At 32.0% G+C, this 21,242-nt stretch overlaps 1 long non-coding RNA gene across 3 annotated transcripts; it reads right to left on the reverse strand.

Moving 5' to 3' along the window:
- Positions 1-322: 322 nt before the first annotated feature.
- LOC143230299 (uncharacterized) lies at positions 323-16,010 on the reverse strand. 3 transcript variants are annotated; one of them, XR_013016376.1, is made up of 4 exons: positions 15,550-16,009; positions 7,768-7,920; positions 2,950-3,176; positions 323-2,220 (listed from the first exon to the last, which is right to left on the reverse strand). It is a non-coding gene; the product is annotated as an uncharacterized LOC143230299 (long non-coding RNA). The 3 variants fall into 3 exon arrangements; XR_013016377.1 differs by lacking the exon at positions 2,950-3,176 and having other exon boundaries at positions 15,550-16,010; XR_013016378.1 differs by lacking the exons at positions 323-2,220; positions 2,950-3,176 and adding an exon at positions 3,207-6,201 and having other exon boundaries at positions 15,550-16,008.
- Between the last annotated feature and the right edge of the window lie 5,232 nt (positions 16,011-21,242).

Consider the following 21,242-nt stretch of genomic DNA (forward strand, 5'->3'; position numbering starts at 1 on the left):
CGAACTCTATGTTTGACTTTCCCATTGGACAATGCAGGCCAGACTTTGTGCACCATTGTTATAAATATTATACTAACACACATCTACATAAATTTTTATGTAAATTAAATGACAAATAAACTGTTTATAAACAAATAACCAAAAATAGGAAGAGCAGAAAGTGGAAGTGGTGATACCATTTACATTTGTTTTATATGTGTGCTTAATAAATACACTAATCATCAGTTGCAATAAGTTTTTCATTTTATCTAACATGCAGTAAATGTCTTAGTATCACTGATGCTTCATGTTTATGAGAATAAAATAAAACAACCCAGTGTCAAAAAAGAAACATTTCTCACATATATTATCATTTTAGTCACTCTTTACATGAAGATCACATTGAAACACACCATAACAACATCTGATTTTCCTTATTCTCAATTCTGCTCAGATTTTGTTTGTTTTTTTACATTTCTCAAAACTATATGAAGGCTATTTGCATTAGCCATCTCTAATTTAGCAGTGATAGACTAGAAGGACTAACCAACTCTTGGGCTGCTTTTTTTTACCAACATATAGTGGAATGATCATCACATTATAACACACCCATGGAAAAAAGGTGGGTTCAGATCCCCTTCAACAAACATGCGAAACACAGATTCTGAGTCAAGGATCCTAATCATCACCCCTGGTAAGAACAGGAATCACTGAATATTTATCAATTCTGTAGCAATATTAAATCTGTACTGTGCATTTAATACTGTGTATTATCAGTTTCTCCTTTTAATCCCATGTTTGTTTTGGCAAGTTTAAGGGCCTGACCTTAAGTGTCCATTTTTCAACTAGAAAATGTTGAAAAAAATCTTCTGTAAGTATGATTTATATAGTTGTTGGAAATGTAACTACAAAAACACTTTGTGCCAAAAACCTAGCACTCATGCTACATTTTATCATATTATTACATCTTGATGAAGATGATTATTGTTTTTTACATGTTATCCTTTACTAGATTATATTGTACCTAGAATAGAAGAGGCAAACAGCAATCACATTGTAAGAAGGTTTTCTCTTCTTCTGCCGTTTCTCTGTGATAATATTTTAGCTGCTGACTTTATTTTTTTGGTATCATTCCCAAGTATGATAATATGGTTTATCTGAATACACATCACCTCTTAACTGTGTACTATGTCTGTCCTCCAGATGGCCACTAGTTGCCAACATTACTAGCCTAGAAAGTTAACAATCATGCCTAGTGTCAACACTCTCTTTACAAGATGCTTACCTTTTCTCTAGATGATAAAAAAAATCCTTATGGTATATTCCATTCTGGAGAGGCACTTAAACTCATCTAGGTGAATGTCAACTGTGTTGGTTGATTCCTTGAAGTTTTGAAAGATCTATTAAGTTCATGACCAAGATAAACAAGTCTAACGGTCACCCACTTCTACCAGCTGGAGTGAACCTGATCAGTAGCCTGGAAGGCCCATGAATGTGGTTCAGCTTTGTAGTTGTGAGGTAATATTCAAAATATGGACATGGTTTTTTTTGTATTTTCAAAGTATAGCCTTCATTGAGAATAGAACTTCTCCTTTGGCCGTGATACATTTTTGTATTTTACTCACCTTTTCCTTCTCCATACAGACTGATTTTAAATGGTATAATAGAATATAAACAGGAAACAGCAGAACTTTAGAAAATTGTACAGACGCAACTTGTAATCACAGCACAAAAATTGTTATTTATAAATTATTACTTAATCATTTAATAAGTGGCAAATAAGTTTTAAGTTTGCAATATAAAAGAAAAAGGTTCTTGGAATTTGCTTGCAGAACAGGAACAAATCAACATTGATAATAAAAAAAAGGCTAGACTAACACAATTGTTTTGTTCTGAATAAATTAAAATAAGAAACAACAGCTGATGTCTTCCTAAAATGGCTGTCCTCTCTCTACACAAAGTGTCTTTAAGTAGAATGCTAGAACAGTTGATTACACAAACACCAAAGCAATTCTGTATGGTGCATCAAATAATAATAATGATTCTGCTCATGAACTGAGTTTATGATCTTATTTAGCCCTAAGCTAATACATCAGAGCTTTCCAGAATCCCAATGTCAGTTCCATTGTTAGAGAATGGGAGACAAGAGTTTTTGACATTATCTTATGATAATAATTCTTCAAGGCAAACATACTGATTCCACCAATGTAGACATTATATTCCTGGAGTTTCTCCCTGTTACTGTATGAAAACAGGTAAAAAATAAGATTAGTACAAATTTAGGTGGGGCACATCTTATTTACTTAAGAAGAATAAATGAAGTTTCTGCACTGCATTTTGAAGAGGTTGTTTGAACGTATCTGAATAAAAGGTTATTAGCTTTTCCAAGTTACAAAAAGTTAAGATATAATATGTGCAAGCTATTTACAAATAACTTGACATATGATCATTTTTATGGAGATCATGAAGAGTTATATCACTTTTAAGTTTGCATGTTTATATGTAAGTACCACAATCTTATTAAAACATATCTGATAGTGAAACATTCTTATAAAAGTTGTGGATATTAATCTACTATTACATACAAGTTGTACATAAACAAGGAGACAAATCTTAATGTTTATCTTACATGTGTAATGGGAGAATAACATCAACACCATGTTAAACATTTGCTTGTTAATTAATCTGAATGAAACAATCATCAGCATTACATAGCATTATTTAAATCCTTGCAGTTTCAATACACTTGTATTTGTAATTTTCAAAATAATATAAAACTGCTTAATTGAAAGAAGCTGAGATTGTCTGATTCAAGAACTACACAAAATACCACAATTATCCTGGAGTTATAATTTACATACATTTAACACACACATGAAACCATTCTCAATTTGTAAGGCAGAATTTCTAATTTTGTAAGAAACTTGTGTGAGTACCCCAAATTATTTTAAACAATTTGTACTGCAGTACCTGGTTTTCTAACTATAGCTTTGGTTTGTTCTGAATTTTGCGCAAAGCTACACGAGGGCTATCTGCTCTAGTCATCACCACCAACTGCCAACTCTTGGGGCTACTCGTTTACCAACGAATAGTGGGATTACAATGGTGAGCATGTTTGGTGTAACAGGGATTCGAATCCATGACCCTCTGATTATGAGTCAAGTGCCTTAACCACCTGGCCATGCCAGCCCTCCTAACTGTAGCAAATAAAACAAATATATATGAATTCTAAATATAAACATTATGTTTATAAAACAACCACTGATAAATACTTTGTAAAGCAGAAACAATTTAAGTTTCAAAGAAAGTTCACATATATAAACTTATTAACACAAAACTCTTTGCTCTGGGTACACACAGCAACACTAAAAAAAACTCAATAAAATATTTTATAAATGACTTTCATTTGAAACTATGCTATTTAAGAACTCACTGAAAACTTAAAAAGATTGTTTTAAAAAATATATTCTCTAGGAATAGACTTACAACACTTGGCTGTTGTTATATAATCTAACACCCATAACTAAAAGTTTGTTTTTAAGGAAGACATATTAGGCTCTCTAGAGAAGTGAAAGCCTAACAGGTAACACAATGATGATTAGAAAGACATTTGCAGACTGCAAATTAGATTGTAAATTATTCAATAATAAACACACCAGTATGTTTACTAGATGGAGCAAAATAAATATCACATATAGGTTTCTTGAAGATAAAGTTAATTACGTCAGACAAATAATTGACTGAGATATATGAACTTGACAATTACAGGCAAAAGATTACAATATTGTAGTTTAAAGTTATTATTTTAAAAATAACTTACAATGCTTAATTAGTTACACTAATTTCATACCCAACTGCGAAAATGTTCTTTTTATAGATTGGTTTTTTTTCAAGGGCAATCAAGTAAACTGAAATAAACATAAGAGTTTCTTTATTTGAAGATATATTATAAATATTAATTACAAGTTATAATAATGATGATAATTATATATATACATTTTACAATAAGTATTATTTCCTTCCAAGCCAGAAAGCATTAAAAATATTAAACATTTATAGCAATGACTAACATATCCTGCTAGGCTATTAGGTGAAAAATAAAAGAACTAGGATATTAAAGGTAAGAGTATATTTATTATATGAATAGAGAGAAAATACAAATTAAATTGGGCCAATGCATCACCACTTTCAATGGCTATAAACTAAGGTTAATATAATCATGGTTTTTTAATTCTATTACCTGTTAAAATAGCATAAACAAATCTTGAAACACATATATATAACTTACTTTTCAACCATTGCATAACTTATTCTGTTCACTAATATCAATACAGTTCATCTTGCTGCTTCTTTAATTTTAACTCATTATGCTCTCATATCTCAATTTTCCTATGACAAAGCTTTTCATAATCTGATGTCCATGCTCTAATCTCATAAGATTTCAATGCTAATTGGATGCAGTTTTCCTACTCAGCCATAACCTGACTTGCATGTATAGGTTTTACTCAACCACACCCTGATTTGTAATATCACAGGATTATATGCATTAACTGTAGACAACCTGGCTTAGCTGAAACATCTTTTGACAACACATAAAAGATCACTAGAAATCCTTTTGAAAAATCATCTATTTAACCAAATCTGATAGAACCAGAGAGTACACACTGCATTCTTAGTCTTCCTAACTGTTTATTGTAGCCAATTTTTCCTCAATGATGATTTTTTTATAAGAGGGACGTACTGATTATGATTCAATTAGTCGTTATTCAATCCTGATGTTCCACTTTGGTTTAGTTTTAAGTTATCTGAATAATTATATTTTTATTTAGGAAAAATGTTTTAAAAGTAAAGCAATAGTTTTCATGGCTAAACAGTTTTTATTTATGTATAGCAAAGACTCATTCTGACTATTCACAGACAAGAAACTAAAACAACATGCAGTTCATAGAGATGCATGGTGTAACTATGGGCAAGTTTCAGTATGTTTGTTCCAACTACCACAGATACTAATACTAGAAAATAATTTTGAAAATAAATTATCCTTGTTTCTGCTGAAAATATATGACAAGAAAATGAATCACCAGTGTCGGTATATAGACAGACACAAATATGGTTATTGGTATTATCAGAAAAAAGGTATTATAAGGTATTTGCGCATTTCTAATGCTTACCTTAAGTATAACTAAAAAATCATTGCCAGTGAAAACAGTAATAATAGGCTGTTGATAGATTTTCTTTTAGTGCAAAACGATACAATAGTACATCTGCATTCTGTCATAAGAGAAAACTGAACACCAGATAGTACTGTTGTAAGTTTATTAACTTACTTCTGACCCACTGAGGCATTACATGACTTCTGAAAATTAATAAACGGAGCAAACACATTGTTCTATACTTTATGTTACATAAACAATCTCTACAAGCCAAGATACTGATAAAAGTACAAGTTACAATAAATATGTTTTTTAAGTTACAAATATAAATAACTCCTGGATGACAGAATGTTATCTAGATTGAGCATACTTATCACTTACACAAGTACCAACAGTCAAGGTACAGAGAGAATTATTGCCTACAGTCCATTTACATTTCATGTTACAGAAAAGATACTGTCCCATCAATAAGCACACACAGGTGTACATTGTCTGTCATCTGGTTATCAGATACTAGACTGGTTTTAACTGCTGCACTACTATACCCAGTGTCTCATAGAACTTTCACTTACTTGTTCCTGATATAGCCTTCACATATTGGCATACTCTAATTTGTTGGAACCTCTAAATAGCTATAACATGCTCCAGTTGTTACTGGCACAACTGATCCCTTTATTAACTTGAGACAACCCTTAGTTGTTTATTGATTAGTCATGAAAATGGCACTTTCTTGTTCTGATGAATATAATGAGTTACTTTTTTTGTTTCTTACCAGCACTATCTTTGTAAATAGCTCCAGCTGGTTTATGTTGAGATTTCTCTGTTGCTTGTTCGTAATAGATTTACACTCCTTTGTAATGTGCTTATTTTACAACTAATATAGCATCTCTTTTCCCATTTATCTGTTAACCACCTGTCACTTTTGGTAGACTCCTGCTTCTGGGTCAGCCACCAATGGTTTCAATATTAACTGGATATTCTTGGACTTGTCTGTTATACTCCCTCCATGGATTTCCACATGCCGTTAAGCCAGTTTTATCGTATCCTTCACATCTTTTGGCGTTTTATCCTTTAGAAACAGTTATATGTAATTTGAGCACATGATTGTGAATTGTTCACACATTAATAGATCTACCAGTCCCTCAAAACTGTTTTCACACTTAGTCACACCAGTCCATCTAGTGAAATACTTTCATAACTTTTCTTATTTCTGTTGTTACAATAGATTCACTTACATCACACCATGGGTTACCACAGTTGTATCTTAAACTTTAAATAACTGTTTCCTTTCTTCAAAGTCCACATAGTTAAAATTACTTTAGAACAACCACTGACAAGATAAGTTTCCTATTTCTGTAGTTAAAATACACCTGTGAAACACACTACAGAAATCACCTATTAAGACTAGTGACTCATACACCAGCTTTGTTTTCTTTAACTAACTTTTATCTTAACTGAACTCCATTTGCATTTGCTTGGTTGCCTATATTTATATTTTCAACTGAAGCTTGGAACTTTCTACAAACTAGGACACACTTTGATGTAACAATACTCCCATAGTGATAAAAACTAAGAGGTTTCAAGAAAGGTGATGTTAACAATACTAACTCAAAGTAAGAGTTTTACTGAATTATGTAATAATTAAATAATCATTTAATTTTAGATTCCTAAATTAATTAGATACTAACTTCTACACTGAAAAGTCTTGTATATTCAACAGGAAGGGCAATGAATTGTTGAAAAGGGTTTAGAGGAGGGCTACTAGAATGATGCCTAGGATGGTGGATTTGCCATATAATAAGAGGTTAAGATCTCTGAAGTTGCTTTTTCTTGAAAAAAAAAGTTATCTCTGGAATTTATAATATTAATGCTCCATTTTTTGGTTTTTCATACTTAATGGAGAGAATAGTGTGACTAAGGAACACAAATATAATTTTTGATATCTTCAGCTAATACAGTTTTATTTTTCTAACAGTGAATGGCCTTTCGAATCAGTTGTCTATGAATGTTATGGAGACAGTAAATTTAACTGAGTTTAAGAGAAAGTTTGAAAACTATACCAATGACAAGGACTAGCCTTAATATTTTTTTAGAAATTTATATAATAGCTTTAGTTTAATTTAGAGGATGGAGAGTCGAGATGAATCAATAAGTCCAAAAATATCGTGTTGTGTTAAAATTTTAAACAATGTGCCCCATTATAATAAAAAAAGTAAAAAACTGCAACATAAAAACATAAATAGAAGTGTATCATGGAATTCTTTTAATATGTACATTTTCACCTTTAACTCTTTTTAGAGCTAATTTTAACTTTTTCGTTCCTTCTCCGAGTTTCAACTTTGTATTCTTTCCCATGTCCAATGTTCCTTTTCTTTTACTCAATTTACAAGACTTACACTTTTTTGTTAATGCACAATCAGAAAGGCTCACATCCCTTTCATACCCATTTCCTTAAACCATCTACAAAATTTGTATTCTTTTACACTGTCTACAAGGGTCCATATTCTCTTTTAAACCATCTACAATAATCTTTTGTTTATTCATCAATAAAGCTCAAACGTTTCTTTCTTGCTCCATATCTAAAACTCAACCTTACCTCCTTTTTTTTTTGAACCTCTACAAACATCAATATTACCTCTTTGTTGTTCCCACTTCAGGGCTCTCTCACTCTCTGTAATGGTTTGTCTAAACGTGTTCTCAATATCATCTAAAGTGTTAATAGAAGACAAGCTATTCTGCCGCTGATGTTCACCATCCATCGTTATTTGTTCTCTTGAAGATGTTGAACCTAACAGTGGAAGAGCATACACTTCAACAGTTACTCCTAACTTTAAGAACTTAATCTTATTGAATCAATAATGTTGCCATGGTTCAAATGTCTTTAGAAACTAAGATTTTTTTTTTCAAAACAAGTCATGTAAACATGGCTGAACAAACAAGTATTGCAATATTCAACTGAGACTTTTATAGTATTTTTACAATCAGAATGGATGATCATGTAAAATATTAATTCCACACTATTCCAGTATAATTTGAAAACTGTTAAAATCAATCAGTTACATACTTTAACTTATTTTATCTTGGCAAAATAGAAAAGGGCTATGATATTGAAACAGAAAATAAAGAAAGGTAAAAGAAAGCTATATATATGTAGAAATAAGAAATAACAAAGCAACTTAAAGTGTTCACAAAAACAATGAATTGTACATACATTCAATTAATTTTGTTAATAAAAATTTGTAGGAAAAATCAAAAGATATTTCTTGAGCTCTTGATATTTAGGGTATGATCTGAATTAATTTGAGAACAAAGTTATTAGTGGGCCCTACCACAATGCAGAACCTAAAATAAACAGTATGGAAAATGTAATACACAGTCTCAAGGTGGTCTCGGTTTTTCAACCTATGAACAAAAGTGGAAATCAAAAAATATTAAACATATTTTCCTTTCTATGTTCAAAGATTATAAACCTGCAAGACAGTAGAAGAATAAACAATGCAGACAATAAAAGGCAAAGAACACAACAGGTATATGCAACAACAAATAAATAGAAATATAAAGAAAAACAACAAAGTCGGGATAAAAAAAGATAAAATACAGACAAGTGATCATGACAGAAAATGAATTACTACAAAGGAGATATAGAACAGGAAGAAAAGCCATTTTCCAGAAGAAAATTAAAAACATTTTGGTATAAAACAAATAAAAGCAGTTATCAGTACTCAAGCATAAAAGTTCCAAAGTACAGTTGACTGGGTAATTTAATATGTAAACACAAGTGGACAAGTTTTCAATAATATTTGAATACTGAGAAGTTTCACAGAGTTACTTAAAGATCTGAGTGAAATTCTGATGGAGTTATTTCTTACTAAAATCAGCACCAATTTCTTTTGGGTTACCTATATTCATTATTTGAGGCTTAAACATAGAAGACGTAGAATTTAGAAATGTTTCAGACTGAATGTATATATATACCTGAAAGGAAAGCATTATGATTATATAGTCGTTGAGTTATTAAATATTACTTTCTTCCATATTTACTTAATCCATATTTATTTAAGAAAAACTTTCAGAGTTTAAAGAATAACATATTTTCCCCAGGGTTCTTAAAGAGATTATATGGAGCTACTTTTCAATATTTTCTTCTAAGCTTCTGAGAAGTTGAGTGATGCACACTAACTATATCTCTATTAGATTTGCATCAATAGTGGGAAAAGGCTTTGAAAGTCTAATAAAAAAATGCTTTGCAAAGTCATTTAACAAAGTTTAAAATTTTATTGGATAGTTAGTATGGTTTCACTGGGAAAAACATCATGCCTTATTAATCTCTTGATATTCTTTGAAGAGGTTACTATGTACGTAGATGATAGTATAAGTGTGTTATTTGGTGTTACTCAATTTTCAGAAAGCATTTGACAAAGTGCCATATAAATTACTTGTTAACAAATTTTATCTATACAGGTTTGATCATTTACTTTAGAACACAACTGATAAGATGATTTTTTCTTATATGACTGTCACAAAACATTCTGCAATAGTTTCACTTTAAAATCACCACAATTGTTGGTTATTACAGTTGTATCCAGAGCTTCAAATAATTGTTGTTGTTTTTTTCTGCCAAAGTCCACACAGCCTAGTTCAATTACTTTCAAACACAACTGACAAAACAAATTATTCTTTTATACTTTGTTATTACAATACAGTTGGGGATAATTAACTTTCAAAATTACCAGTATATGCTCTTTATGGTTAAACTCGTAATCTAGAACTTTAGATCTAACTATCTAAGTCTTACTACTTCAGACGTGTATTTACAAGCCAACAAACCTAGAGTTCCATACACTACTAGACATTATGATGCAATGGCACTCGATCAAAACACTGAGAAAGCTTAAAAAGTTCTAGTAACATGACACAATAGTACAACAATTGAACTGCACAACCTGTAATTTGTAAACAGTGACATAAAGAAACTTGTGATAAGCTATCATTTTAAAAAAAAAAAGCTAAATTTAACACTCCCACTATTCTTAAACTATCTAAATCAAAACACACTGAACTTCAACAGTCATGTGAAAAAGTTAGTTATATATTTATTTTAATACCTGTATTTGTTTCGGTTTATTGCACAAATTCCACCTGTTCTCTAAATTTGTAGAAGATTCTCAAGTCTAAGAGTTAATAATATGTTTTATAAAAACATCAGCATGTCTAAACATTGTTGAACTTTCAAGGATCCTGCCTTATAGAATATAAACTGACACACTTAGAGACGGTAACAGAATATTCTTTGGTCACTATAGTCAGTACACTATAAGCCTTGGAAGTTATAATTGTGACAAATGCTTAGTAATTGGAAAATTACAGATATCTGATCAGGAACGTTTATAGATTTTGAACAGTACAAACTTCAGTGAATTAACTTCAAACATTAGTATTTCTACGAGGACATTAGATATTGTTACCAGGAAAACTCGCGTGTGAAGAACAGAGCTAGTTAGCATTCCTGTCAAGTGAAATGAATCAGTGTATCAACACAGAATTAATTTGCTTATTGTGGACCAGAACCATTGATAAAAATATTTAGTTCCAGACCAAATACAAGACTGAATATTGTTTGTGGGTTTGTAAAATGTTTAATAAGTATTTGTAATAAACATTATTACAAATTGTATGGGTACCAATCTTGTTGGCAAATATGGTAAATTCTATAGATATTAGCATTTAATTAACTTGTCAAATTAAAATTTCTAGCTATTTGAAATTGCAATACATAACATATGTAGCATAATAAATCAAAGTACCTGTTTAGGATTAATTATAATACATGACACTCAAAATAAGCCTCAAGAAAAATATTTATATAATTGTTTATACTATATACAAAAACTGTTTTTATTTTATGCACAAAGTTTACTCATAGTCTGCGCCAACATCTGCAGTTCCCTTGATGTCTTTCATGCAGAACCAGTAATTCTGAAGATACAGTCTCATCTCATTATCCTCTGACTGTCAAGTTTGTACCACTGGATGTGTGCTAGGAGCTGATGGTCTATCTGGATGATGAGCTTCTTCCCACAGATATAGTTCTGGAATTTCTGGATGGTAAGTATGATGGTCAGACACTTGTGCAATCACAGAGTAGTTCTCACTACTCAGTTTTTTTTACTGATGTACATTAAAGGAAACAATTTGTCTAGATATTATAGAAATACTGCTCCAATTCCAAAGTCTAAAGTATCAACTTGAATAATAAACAGTTGTTTGTTAAAGTTTTGAATCCTAACAACTGGCAAATTTCCAAAGATGTACATTAACTTCTGGAATGTTACCTCATGTGGCTTTCCTCCTTCTCTTTGTTGAGTTGGCCTTTTTATGTTGAGGTCAGTCAGTGGTGTAGCAACTTCAGTGTAATTGTGAACTTCCTATAGTATCCCACTAACCCCCAAAATGATCTGACTTTCTGCTTGGTTGCTAACACTGGTGTAGTTTAAATTCTCAACAAAGCATCAAGGTCAAGCCAATATAGCACTTATAATGTATGATGGTTAGACCTGTTGTCCTAACTTCCCCAAAGAGCTCCCCGAGTTTCTTCAGGTGGTCTTTCTATCTGGCTCTGAATTGCCCATAGGGTCAGAGCCAAACTTTATCACTAGATTAAGCTTCCAGAAATCTATGCAGAAGTAGACAGAGATGTCCCTTTTCTTCATGATTATCACTGGTAAATATGAAAAATGTGAAGGCTTCATGATCCCAGCTTCTAACAATGCTTCATCTTCTTGCTAGATCTAGTCTTTCACTGCATAAGACATCTGGTTGGGGCTTTATCTTGACTGCATTCCTGGTCATGGTCTTGATCTTGTGTTGCATAAGATTTGTCTTCTCTGGTCTATCTGTGAAGACATGTGTATTGGCACAATATTTTATGTAGATCTTTCTTCTTATTGTCAGTCATTTCTTCACTGATGTTGATGTCTTTGTACATCTTATTTCCACCCAGGGCTCATATATCAAGCAGGTCTTCACCTTCTATGAAAATCACTGTCTTCTGGGTCTGCATCTATTACAGCCACACCTGAATTGCCTATCTGTGCCTCAACAGTTGCACCATTCAAGTCTTTGTTGTTGTCAAAGCACCCCTTTAACAGATTGGCAAGGTAGATCTTAGTCTTCCCATCCATTCTCACCTTATCATTATCAATCTTTTTCTTGTTAAAAAACTAAACTACATTAAAACTACTCAAATGAAAAAAACTGACTGAATCATCATGTAAAAACAACAACAGAAGTTATGCAAATAGTATTGACTTATTATAAAGAATTGTTTTTGAAGACTAAATCAGATCCAGGAGTATGGCTAAAAAATAGTTTAACCAACAAGACATTCTGTAGTGGAATATGTACTTAAGATCTCCATGATAATGTTACATAATTGTTTGTTAAATGAGAAGGGTAGAGTTAATAAACATGGCATAATTTACATAAAAACTAAGTAGTAAGTAAACATTTTTGGTGCTGATGAGTTTTTTTTAAATAATATATGCTATTTCATACATAAGAAACAGTTATTTCTTTAATTGTACTTATTATCCTAATGTAAATATTTTGTTTTTCACACTATATTCATGTCCTTGAAACAGCAACATAAGATAATAATAATAAACTTTATTCTATAATGATAATACATTTTTGATTAACTCTTTCCCAATAGACTTGGTATAATATACACGAGTTCATCAACACATTTGCACACATTACATATTTGCACTAACTTTTGATACAGCACATGCATATTCACAAAATTTGGTAGATTTTTAGTAAAGGTTACAAGCATTTAGTATACAAGTAACCAGAGTTTTTAATGAAATATTTTACTAAAGATTTGTTTGTGAAAATAGTGTTTTGTTACCAGTCTGAGTGCAAAGTGATTTCATGTAATGATTAAAAAACTATTCTTCATCTATTATTTGTGTGATCTATAAAACCTCTTAAATATATTTCAGTTTGTTCTGTTGAATTTATATACAAGTGAACATGAACAACAGTTGGTGAAACTGATAGGAAAATAGACTTTCTCTTTTATTTGTACTTTAAGCATCTTCCTGGAGTACAGGAGTTTTAAAAGTAGAGTTGTGGCTGATGATGGACTGCAGAGGGAAATACTAACTTAGCAGTTAATGTAATTTCCTCTTCAATGCACAAGTTTGGAAATAATGTTGAATAAAAACAAATTGAAAGTTGATGACTTTACAATAAATTAGGTAAATACAACAACTCCAAAGAATAACTATCCACCATCTGACGTCAATGAACTATTTATAGAAAACTTTAGCTCACCACTTTCAGATGTATTTTGAGAATTCTCAATATTTCTTTCATTACTGCATTACTGTCATTAGTACACTCATGTGGAAGATTGGGTTGTGTTGAAAGTAGGTCATAACTGTCCTGAGAAGGCAATATTATAAAAGGCTCTCTACTATAAAATTCTTAATGGTAGGAAAAAAAAAGAGAAAATCAGGTTTTATAAATGAACATTCAATATACAACTTTTAATTTGAAATTGTTTATTATTTTGAAATATGACATTCAAAAACAACCTGCACTTTTCTAGAATTAACAATTATTAAAATAACTTTTATCTCAATTTATGGATTAAACAATTTCATTTTTTGCTGAAATGCATTTGTTTTTATAGAATTTTTTCTCTGGCTGTGATTATAAAGCACATCATGAACTGATTACCATTTGTTGGCTAAAACCTAGTGATCCTACCATTTCTTTTAAAGTCACTTTAAGCAAACTACTTTTATTTCTAAGTTTAGTGAGGTAATTTATGAAAATAACTGTTAGTTAGTACTGACCTTTACCTAAACATTCAATACCAACTTCATAATTACTCATTATCATCTTTCTTGTTGTGATTATCAATAGGTCACTCTTGTAAGGAAGTTCATGTTTTGTTTTTTTCCTTAATTATTGGAAACTGGTGATTCTGCAATAGAAACTTTTGTTGTGGTTGTTGTTGTGATCATGTAAAATTTAGGTTGTGCTGAGAATATTCGTAGTAGTAGTGAAATAAAACAACAGAAAATTAGTTTGAAAAAAGTAAAAAAAGAAATAGAAAACAAAAGATGGATGAATAAAATGCCACAAATAAATAACATGTAGAAAAAAACACCAATTAAACTAATACAGCAAGATGTTGAATATTATATAATGTCAAAGCAGTACAGAGATATTGCAATGCGTTTAAATAGATTAGTGCTAACTGCTTCCTGAGCCAAGCTGGCAATTTGTTAATTTTTGAAGCAATTTCCAGTTTACACTTGCTCATTGGTGCCTGATGTGCTAGGCAGTATACAAAATAAATTTGAAAATTTTATCATTCCACAAGCACTTTACACTAGCTTTATAAACAAGCATAAATGGTGTAGGTAACAGTTTCCCTTTGTTTCAGTGTAATGCAGATTGATGTAGAATATAGCATGTTTTGGTTATTTTCTTTCAATGTCTTGAGTTAGTTTATTAATTAGTTTTTTAATGACAAAATGATGACAATAGACAGGAAACACAAAACAGCAAGGGAATTTAGAAGAAAAACGATGGTTTCAATGAAATATTTGTGAAGAAAGATCTTGAAAGCATTCAAAGAATTTGGACATGTGAAAAACAATGAAAAAATAAAACAAAAAAGTAAGAAACCAAGGAATGTTGATGGATTTTGGCACATGCAAAATTATTTAACTTTAACACAGTAAATTGAAATTGACGGTGAAATTAAACATTAAAATATTGTTGACAATACTAAAATGAATGATAATGGTCAAATTATTGAAAAATCCTACACAGAGACGACTTGAAAAAATTACTTGTAATAAAAGATCCATTACAAGTAAAAGATATTTAAAATTCAAAAGGAAGAAGACTTTGGTGCAACCTATTACAACTTCTTTTCTGTAATCTCTTCACTTCAACACAAGTTGCACTAACTGATAATGGTATGAATAACATAAAATATTTAAAAACATCCCACTGTGTTGCCCCATATGAACCCACACGACGATCACTGATGTCTAAATGAAATTTAATGTGACGAACTACATTCATACCATCCACACCGTGAAACTGTAACAATCAAGAATTAACAAGTTTAGCGACATCGCCAAATTCATATAAGCAAACACACACGTATTCGAATTACAGGCCCACTGAAGACAACTGTACACAAAGCCATATTGTTACTGGTAAGAACACGAAATTACAGCTTAACAGACATATCAATTCAACACGGAATCGTGGCAAGATAGAAACAATGAATTTGAGACCTATACTAAAGATTTTGTACATTACGACTCTAACGTTATCAAAATCAAGATAATCTTTGAAAATTTCCAAAAGATAAACAAATCAATACCTCGTTCAACCAGCAGGTACATGGGGAGTCCCTAATTCAAATTCCAAAGCCTCCGGCGTCTATTGTAACAAACAAACAAAATACTGACAGTTATTTCGGTTTAAAATTCTCCATCCCAGAGGAAATAGAGATAACCTGGGGTGCTCAGAAAGATGAACTTTCTCTCCGCCCCACTCTTGATTTGAGCCCCGAAAAGAGAAAAAAAAAAAAAAAAACAGGACGTGAAACGAGATCATCCTGATAGTAGGTTCGAGATCATGAGCAGGCTAAAAGACGAAAAACCGACAACCCAGCACCGGTCCTGCGTGACTATCACAAAATCAATGGACGATATATGAGTTAAGATCCATCAGGGCGGCTGAGATCTATAGATCCAATGCCAAAATTTAGATGTTGGGGAAACGGGAAAACCACGAGAAAACCCACTTAAACTAGCTGGTGCCAATAATCTAGCTAGTGCCTGTTTAGGATTCACCTTCTAACAAGACAATGATTCCAGGTATTCATTAAATGTGAAAAAAAACACTAAAATTGATTGTAAATAACCCAATGTAGTTCTCACAACCCATGAAATGGCTTGAATAAAATCATCATATGAATTTTTTATACTGTGATGGGCTTATGCAGAAACTAAGGCAGTAGGAAAAGGTGATCAAACTTGAATGAATTGAACACTTACCACAATATTCCATAATTGCACGTTTCTAACCTGTAGTGTACTATAAAAATAAGATGTAATGATCTCTAAATCAAATGACTCAATACAAAATAATTGTGTATCATACAATGTATTTGTTTGTTTTATTTTTGTGAGGATTTTAACATTAATAAACTCAGATACACAATCTAGTTCTCATTACCCATTGTTTGTGCATCCCTTGTGTTTAACCATTACTGTATATAGAATAAGAATCAAAACAAGCATAAGAGCAAGTAATCTTGGAATCAGATGAGCTATTAAAAAAAATCAAGCACTCTAAGGCAAAATGTAGTCACGAACAAGCTGAAGACAACAAAGTCAGTTATAAAACAAAGGAACGGATTGAGGTTGCAAGCTCTATTGGTTAAATTAGCTTAGCGAAATCTCAAAGAAATTAATTTATTGCCACAATACCATAAATCAGAAATAGAATGGTAACTCCACTAGAGAGAAAACATTTCTGATAAAACTTATCTGGTATAAAAAGAATCATGGTCTTGAGGGCCTAAATCTGCCAGAAAAGAAGAACAAATTTAGTTATTACACAGTATTCAACTAATCACATGACGCAATTGTTGAAAACTAACTAGCACAGTGAACTTGAGTATAAAGAACTTGTCCGAAAATTTTGTTTCAGAATTTTCTCTCTAAGCTACACAAGGTATATTTTTGCATATTTGTTCCTAATATTTAACTTATAAGCACGAGAAAAGTCAATGTTGCCCACTGACAATTCTTGGGATACTCTCAACTAAATAAATAGCTGGATTTGACAGTCACTCTTAGTATACACCCACGTCCCAAAATTGCGGAGCGATTTTTGTGTAAATGGAACACGATTCACGAATCCTCATTACTGATAGTCCTGGCACGATAACTACTTACCCATGCTTGGCCAACATCATCCACTTCAATCTAAAATTACAATGTGAAACTCAGTTTCATCGAAAAACAACAACAAAAAACATCACGAAACGTATTAATGAAAACGGAAGAGAACTAAATACTGATCTTATACAATATTACATATTTTTTACGTGAAATCAATATTTGTTAATCATGACTTGTAGTGATGACATGTTTGAAGTGTTTCCTTTATCAATTATTTCACGAATTTTGTATGGAAAGAAAGAACATAAAACGTTAGGGAAAAACAGCGCGATCTATGAAACCTTTCTATCTAGCGCAGTTTTCCTCAAGTATTGTTTATGTTATCTCTATACACATATTCTATGAAATAATTAAAACTCTTGGATCAATGCAAGGGAAAAGTTATGTAGTATACAACAATCACAGCCTTTCTACAAAGTATAACTACATCACTGGACAGAGTACACACATTACGAATTTAATTATTAAAAAAGGTTATTGTTAATTTTAAGGAAAACGTTATTTAACAAGATAAGATGGAATGTAGTAGATATATTGACTTATTTAGTTTTTTTAACCATATAAAAACCCTATAATAACATATTTAGCCCAAATCTTACCCCAAATTGGAGTTGTTCTAAGATTTGCAAACCTGAATAACACTATGTAACACATTTTTTTTTTTCTGGATAGTACGTGTTATTTCTTAATTGCAAAAGTTGTAAAAGTACATAAAATGGACATCATTCCCTTCAAACTTTGCTTTCGTGACCTGGAAAATGAAATTTAGAAATTAACCTATTTTTTATATTAAAACGGGCAAATTTGCACATTTTCATTTACATAAGGTCTGAATAAAACAATATATGAATCAAGATTTACATGTATTTATACTAAAGTTATACAAAAATGTTTAGAAGTGAGTAGTTTTTTGAGATTTGTGACTGTAATGTAAATCACTTTCACGTATCAGCCCCCAAATATAGTCTCCCATCATGTTTTCGTTATACGCTCCTTAGTAGCGACGTTCAAAGTCCAGTATATCTTGGTGGAAGCGCCCACCTTGCTTCTCTAAGTATGCTCCTCTGTTCTCCTTGAATTTATCAAGATGAGCGTCAAAAAATATGGACTTTCAGGAACATCCTGTAGCCCATTTTGCCGTAGTTCTTCACCAGAGCCTCAATCAGTTCCACATAATTTTCGGCCTTGTGAATGCCCAAGAAACTCCAAACCACTGCGACAAAGCTGCCCCAAGCTTTGTTTTCTCCCTACTGAGCTTCCGCGGAAATTCTGTGCACTCCAGGATCTTCTTTATTTGTGGTCTAACGAAGACATCAGCTTTGACCTTTGCCTCAGGCAACTTAAGGAAGAAGTCTCGAAGGTACTTGAAGGCTGGAGACTTCTTATCAAGAGGTGTAACAAATTGTTTCATAAACCCAATTTTATGTGCAATGGTGGGAACAACACCTTCTGGAGGTCCATTAGTGGCTTACACTTGAACATTGTGCCTCCTCACAGAGAACTCGGTCCGTTGTGGCCAGTGCTTCCTGTTGTTCTGTTTTGCGGTGTCCCTGATGTCCCAAAGGCGAAGATAACAGGGAAACTTGGTAAAGCCTCCTTAGAGACCCATCAGGAATGCCACCATTTTGAAGTCTCCGATAATCTAACAGCCATATTCATCATATTTCAAGGCTTCAAAGGTCTTGACGCTATTGTATTCCTCTTTGAGGTGCACTGAATGAGTCAGGGGAAGAGACGGATACTTATTTCCGTTATGGAACAGCACAGCTTTGAGGCTTCTGGATGAGCTATCAAGGAAGAAGCGCCAATCGTTCGGGTTACAGGCAATTCCAATTGCTTCGTACAGACCGGATACACTGTGGAAGAAGCAGAGTCCATCTTGACGGGTGAAGAAGCTTGAAAAATGTCGGTGACGCTTCTTTTGACTTTCGACTTGCACACTTCATCTAACGAATCCCACTCTTTGAGCCTAGATATTAAAAGCTCGGCATTCGACTTTGTTAGATCAAGATCTCTGATCAACTTATTGAGGTTTCTTTGGTTGGGGTAGTATGAGTTTCTCTCACCAGCAGCACCTTTGAAATTGTAATCTGGATCTTCAACGTCTACCTCCTAGTTCGAAAAATTCTCTGTCAGCTACTCAGCACTGAATATACCTGGAATGTTCTGGGAAATGGGTAAATTTGAAAATTTCGTTACCCAGGTTACAAAATCAAAGTTTGAAGAGAAAAATAGGTCTTTTCCATTTACTTTGACATAAGCAACTGGGAAATAACACTTTATGTCCAGGAACAAGAAAAAGTAAAAATTTTGTTACATAGTGTAATCATCAGCTTTAAGCAACAGCAGAAACATTCCGCATTCTGTAATAATAAAAGCAACTACAAATTCATATTGCGATTCCAGTATATGAAAGCTAGTAAAATGAAGTTACATTTTGCATGCCAGAAAGAGGATTTTAAACAACTGTTTATATTCATAAAAAAATAGTAATTAAGCACAAAAATTCCTTGCCCTAATTTACATGTGTTGTGACTTAACTTTGATAAAAATTAAAATTCACCAACTTCATCCAGTTAATACCAAAAATGTTGATATTCAAACAAATTGATAAAAATAGTTTCAACTGGCTTGAAAGGCTCCGGTATTTAACGCGAGGCCTCGTCGGCACTGGGTGTGGCAATTATAGTCTGGTTGTAATTATGGATTCTTGTTTACTTTCACGAGTTATAATTTATTAAGCCTTACATTATGGCGTTTTAGGCTGACAAAGGTTTACCTGTGTCGTAAGAGATACGAGGAAACAAATTAATACATTACCTACTATTCCCTTGGGTTATAGAGTTAGCAAACGCTAATGATACTTACATATAATAATTCATATGAAACTGCAATGAGAAAAAGCTTAGCAACGAAGTCCATTTTAGGATTTATAAAATTTTGCAGTGTATATGTAATAGATGAAAAATAAACCACAACACTCATCAAAAAGAATAAAAATTTGCATGCAATTTTAAGATAAAAAATGAATTAATCTATACTGTTAGTTATAAAATTAACTGAAGAAATTATTTGAAATAGAAACAACTTGTCAAATAGACTAGATTTAAATCTTTGTCGTAAAGTACTATTCCAACTGGCAACACCAATATTCGTTTTTGAACATTTCTTACATATAGATAATTGCCAACAACGAAAATTGTTTTTTTTTTTTTTTTTTTTAGTTTTATGCAAAGCTACACGAGGGCTATCTGAACTAGCCGTCCCAAAATTAGCAGTGCAAAAGTAGAGGGAAGGATAGATATCACCACCCACCGCCAAGTAATGGGGGATTTATCGTCACATAAAACACCCCCACGGCTGAAACGTTGAACATTTTTGGTGTTACGGAGATTCGAACCTGTGACCCTCAATATCGGACAGAGTTTGTAAGTATATAAATAATCAGTATATACTTAACATGTATTGTTACTAGCAGTTACTTTTGTTTCTTAAAAGTAATATGGTTACTTTTTAGTTATTACATGCTCTATTTTAAGTTATATAGTAATTTAAGACCGTAATATGGGTGTAAGAAAAAGTTGAAATAACAATAACCAACTTCGTACTGCAATAAATATATTGGAATCTGGAACTCTCTACACCACTGTAACATTATTTCTTTCTCACAGTAACTAACTTGTTCTCGTACTGTATCTTTAAATACGTCTAAGCTTGTCTGTTTTGTAATTCTATGTGCTTACATTGTGACTTTACATGCTTTCAAATATTACTAGATAGTTAACTGTAATTTTACAATAGAAAAAAATTATTGCAAAGAGATATACATCAATGGTGGATAACTGATCTATACATGTCCATAATATTAGATATCCCACTGACTATATACATCCTAAAACCACTCTTGACAATATTCGTTTTCGGAAATAAAGAAGTTATAACTATTAAAACGACAGCTGCTCATTTGTCAATCTCTAATCTGAGAAGGGTCGCATCTAGTTTCTAATTGGAGCACAAATGTGAGGGTGTGAAAAAAAATTCTGTTAAAGTGGAAAACAAATATGTTTGCACAGATGAAACTGAAAAATACGTATACAAGTCA

This window comes from Tachypleus tridentatus, chromosome 10 (genome assembly GCF_004210375.1).
Source record: "Tachypleus tridentatus isolate NWPU-2018 chromosome 10, ASM421037v1, whole genome shotgun sequence".
Taxonomy (NCBI): Eukaryota; Metazoa; Arthropoda; class Merostomata; order Xiphosura; family Limulidae; genus Tachypleus; species Tachypleus tridentatus.